The sequence below is a fragment of the Manacus candei genome, unplaced genomic scaffold, assembly GCF_025592945.1.
Source record: "Manacus candei isolate 608988 ecotype Guabito, Panama unplaced genomic scaffold, ASM2559294v1 h1tg000014l, whole genome shotgun sequence".
Taxonomy (NCBI): Eukaryota; Metazoa; Chordata; class Aves; order Passeriformes; family Pipridae; genus Manacus; species Manacus candei.
Window position 1 is genome coordinate 79,187,225 of NW_026138062.1, and position 5,158 is coordinate 79,192,382.

General features: G+C 38.6%; 1 long non-coding RNA gene across 1 annotated transcript; it reads right to left on the minus strand.

Annotated features, from left to right (window-relative positions):
* Positions 1-287: 287 nt before the first annotated feature.
* On the minus strand, positions 288-2,925 carry LOC127467782 (uncharacterized). The gene is made up of 3 exons (XR_007903295.1): positions 2,674-2,925; positions 1,391-1,498; positions 288-435 (listed from the first exon to the last, which is right to left on the minus strand). It is a non-coding gene; the product is annotated as an uncharacterized LOC127467782 (long non-coding RNA).
* Positions 2,926-5,158: the final 2,233 nt, after the last annotated feature.

Genomic DNA, 5,158 nt, shown 5'->3' on the forward strand with positions numbered 1-5,158 from the left:
CACACAGAAGTACCACACAATTTCATGAACCCATAATTTCCCAATTTTTTGCAAAAGTTTTGTTTTTTTTTTACTGACCAACAGCTTGAATTTTACCTTTTACTGTCTCCTGTATGACATATGCTATTTACCCAGCAGTGAATACTCACAGCTAAATGATGAACAATATGTAGTGCAAAAAACAATGCTGAAATGTTGTCAGAGGCATAAATAAAATCTATGTCCAAAATATCAAAGGAAAGTTAAGTACAAGATTTATAAAGAAGTACATCACTTAGCCTCTAGAAATCTCTATTTTATTCAAGAAAAATCCTCCATTCTAGACATATGTTTTGTTATCTCGTGCCTCTGTGTGTGTGCAATGTCTGCTTATCCCATTTCCATCGCCCATTTTTGGAAAAGCAAGGTCGAATTTTCTTCGTGAGGGTGAAGGGACTGAAAAGAAAAAAAAAAAAAAGGGAATGTTACAGCAGCTCGACCGCAAGAACTTCACAAGAAACAATTATGAAGTAGATCTTAGTAGCAGTCACAGGACATGTTTATTCACTGATTTTTGCAGGGAAGAGGTTCACACAAAAAGCAACTGCAACAAACTGCACTAAGAGACGGTTAAAGGCACTTGAAACAATAACATTATTCAACATCTAGATGGAAGTGCAGCTGCACAACTGTATCATTATCACTCCTCTAGCATCCTTACACATGAAGCTTTTGTATTTAACTTGCTAAGCCAGGTCAACATTTAGAGGTTGTCAATTCAGTTATAAATCTAGGTTAAACTTCCAGCTATGGATTTTGACCAAACTGCTTTTAATGCCTCTTCAACCCTTCCTGCAGGACGATGGGGATTTTCTTCCAGGCTTCCAGCCCAGAAGTCCACTGTCTACAATCCCAGATCACCATGTTTTTATCCAGCCCTTCAGGACCTTTCCTTACCTCTTGCACTCTTTACTGTTTATAAACAGAGATAAGACTGAAAAAGCAAGAAATGGTCAACAGAAGTACACTTGTGAGAAAGGTCCTGCTTTGCAAACAGGAGCCTTTCACCCCAGTGACATGACTGCCAATGCATGATGAGGAAGTTCTAAACTTGTGGCTCAGGGCTGACTCAAGGCTGGCCTCAGTTTGACCCTGATGTCTGTATAGATTTCCTCTTTGAATATGATGCAGGAAAAATAAGAAGAGCAATTGCTCAAGAAATGATATCTGAATGTCTTGATTCCATCCCTCCCACAAATATTGACATCAATTTCTTGATGCATAAAGTTAGTCCAATTAATTCCATATATATTCAACTAAGAACATCCTATTATGAATATGAATATAACAAATAAGTGTTTATATTTTTTTTTCCCTGAACAGTCCTTGACAAGTCACCTTTCTTTCTCACCTGCTAAAATGGTTCTGGCAGCTCTGTGTCTTAAAGACTACTGGTGTTCAGAGTTATTCCTCATGTACTTGTAAGGGTTGTCAGAAGATGATTTTGACCCTTGCTAGCCTATTAAACATAATTAGTCAATTCTGAGCAGCAGCAGCTACAGGTTGTCTGTTTTTCAACCCCTTGGTTGCCTGGCATGATATGAGATTCACCCTTAACATTCAGACTGTCATTTTATATGTCATTATACTTTACTCACACTAATACTTCCTTAGAAATATTATGGAATTAAAGTCTGTGACTAGAAAGTAATGCTTTTCTGGAAAAATCAGAAAAAACAAAACAAACAAAAAAAACCTTAAACCAAAAACCACCCCACCCTAAAACCCAAAGCTTCCTCTTCCTCCACAAAGATTTTGAAGCTCAAGTTTGCATTCTGCTACAACAGATATTTTTTTTATCCTATTGCAATTACATGTGAAATGCAGAAGTGGAACCAGCACCGTAAAAGCTCAGGTGATTGTGAAACATGGCTGTTGTCCACTGTGAACTGTTTTGTGGGCAAACTGAAGCTGAAGTACGTGGTGGGAAGTGGGATGGTGTGAAGCCTGGTATTGAAGGATGCCTTCCTTCCAGGATGGGCAGTAACTGGATTTGAAAACTCTCCCTACATGAGAGAGATTAAACTTGAATTCCCTCAAGAAGAGGAAAGCTTGTCCTCTGACATCCAGCTCTGATTTCTAGGCAAGTATGTAAACAGAGTAAAGGTAAACAGCAAGTCTGTTAGTGCTGACCCTGTGTTAGGTGCATAAACTGATTTTTCAGAAGCTATTTGACAGCAAATTTTGAGCTTTAAGCATATTTGTGAAGCCTGAGAAATATGCAGATTTAGCACTGGGCTGCTTAAACTCTACCAAGTTGCTTAGAAAAGCAGCTCGAGAACTTGAGGAGTTTGCACGGTGTGAGAGCTAAAAAAGAACTTCCAGGTTACACATGGATATATAAGTACAGTGCCTTTATATGGAAAATAAGAAAACCCCAAGGCTCTATTTCCTGTGAGTTTCAGTCCTTCTATGTTCAGTTCCAGGTATGTGAAAAGGATATGGTAGCTTGTTTTTTCAAGTTGCAAGTACAAATACACTAGAATTTTGTATTATTATCTGTAAGTATTCTTCCAGGAGCCAGCAGTAACATGGATTAGATTCAAATTTTAGGTGCTCTAACAAAGATAGAAAAAATTGTAGGTGATCACTGAGCTAAAATTCCTACTTAAATAGCCAATCAAAGTTGCTTACACAATGGTATGGTATCAAAGAGGGAAACAGAGGACACAAAAGGAGAACAAGAAGGAAAATATGCACTGGTTCCTAGACTTTGGAAAAGGATTTTCATGGAGCTGTGGATGATGAAGTCATAATTGTCAGCTCAGCTGGCCAGCTCTTTCCCACCTCCTTGTATCCCCACTTCTATTGCCTCATCTACTGAGGCAATCCATTTCTCTCTCGTAGCTCTTCTGCCTACCTGTTCCAAATTAATTCACTGTCTAGCTAACTGAAATACTTTGGTAACAGCCTCTCTTCCTCAGTTATTTCTGATTGTATGAGGAACACAAATGGCATTGAAGAAAAGTTTTTACCTTAAAAAAAAAAATAATAAAAAAAGAAATTTCTTTATTTGTGACTAGCAAACCTAGAAATTATTAGCAAAAACTGAGCAAGCCTGAAAAAAATAGGTGACACCAAGTAAAGTAATTATGATACACTTCCTGCATTTTGTGGCAGAGGAATTTTTGTAACTCTAAACAGAAACACACCAAAGCATGATAAAAATATGCAAGCATAAATATTTCAAGATGGCTTGCTGGTTTCCTCCGTACATCATCCCTTCTTATCCATCAGATATCAGTGGAATTCATCTCCTTTTTAGAGAGTTTACCTCTCTCTAGATGTTACTTAACTCCAAGGTGTCAGCCACTGGACTTATATCTCATAAATAGAAACCCCATGGACTTCACAGAGCTCTCTGAAAAAAAAAAACAAACCAAAAAAAACCCAACAAAAAACCCCCAACAAACAAATCCTTCCATACAGAAATAAAAATAGGATTAGTACTCTCTGAACAATTTATATACGTGGCTAGAAACTGATTAAGTCTTCCAAATTTAACCAAGATTAAACCCGAAACATTTTTTTGTTAATAGATACCTGCATTTGATAAATTTATAAGGAAATAGAGATTTCAATGGCAAGGTCATATGGTTTTTTCCCTCACTCAGGTTTTTTTCTTTGCTGTGTTTCAACAAATAGGTTGTTATGCATTTTTCAGCTTGATCTGAAAAATCCAGAATGAGATATTTTCCACAACTGAATGAAAGGCAAATGAGATTCCAGATTGAATGTTTTGCCGAAATCAATGAAAACCACACCAACCATTTTGTCTTTCAGAATCACTTAGTTTGTATCATTAGCAATCCTTAAAAGAATGGATTTTGTGTAGCACGTTGGCTGTGATCCATATAATGGAAGAATAGGAATAAAAAATAGCTCTCTGCTTAAGAATGCATTAAATTGATTGCAGCCAAGTTCCTCGATCTTTTAGGCACAGGGCTGCAATTATAAAAAATTAAATTAGCTAATTAATACATTGGTAGTTTAAATTATGCCCTTCCAAAAAGCATTTGAGACCTCATGGAAGGCAGATGAGCGTTCTCTGTACTATGGTTTTGAAGCTAAACATCTTAATTTCTGGAACAAAAAAAGAGAGTAAAAGCTTGTATCTAAGCACTCATATCAACACTGAGAAAGGCTAAGAACTGACCTATGTGGGCCAAGTCTGCTGCAAGAAGAAGTGGCAGGTGGCCTGTCTGGAGTACTGGCATGTTTTATCTGGAGTGGCAATGAACAACATGGTTATTTTAGCTTTTAGGCAGTGGAAACCTAGTACCGTGCCAAAATAAAACTTTCAGAACTTGCATCACCTACCCCTTCAAGTTGCTCTCTCATCAGGAAGGAGAGGTCAGAGAGATGGCACTGTGGGGGTGCACGAGGTGCTGCAGTTTCAGGTGCTGCAGTTTCCCCACGGGGAGCAGCGGCAGGACTTGGACAGACGGGTGTCACTGCGATGCCAAACACAGCAGCTGCGGCTTCCCAGGTCAGGAGCACACTCCATGCCTCCTGTTGAGCACAGAGGGACATGAGGTCTGCTTTTCCTTCCCAGCTGACAAGGTGGAAGAGGTGGGTTCTCGCTTTGTTTTGAGCTCTTTGCGTTGCTCTCCCTCACGTGTTGCAGGTGACAGCAAAGGAAACACTGCGTGCTCTGTGTGAGATGGGGCTCATCTGGTCTTTACAATGCATGCAACAAGAAACACACAGCCTAACAAAAACAACAGATTTAAGATCTTTGCCTTCTTACCTGCTATTCTAAGGAAAGCTTGGTTTCCATTTGCTAAGCTGACTCCAGACTAAAGCTGTTTTCTGAAAGTTTCTCACCCTTTGACTGAAATTTCCTTTCTGCTTCACAGAGAACACAGAATAAGAAGGGATCTCCTACTTCTAAAAACCCCAAAGCCAGCACACAGAGTATCTTAATATAGAAAGAGAAGCTGGAGGACCTAAAGGAAGAATATAAATACACAGAAATATCCAGTAACTAAAATATACTGGAAGGAGATTTGACATGGTATTCAGCTATGCAATGTTGCATACTTAGGCAGAGAGACTCTGGGTACCAAAGAAGTTATCTCTGTTGTGATAGATATGAATAAAGGTTAAACCAGGAAAA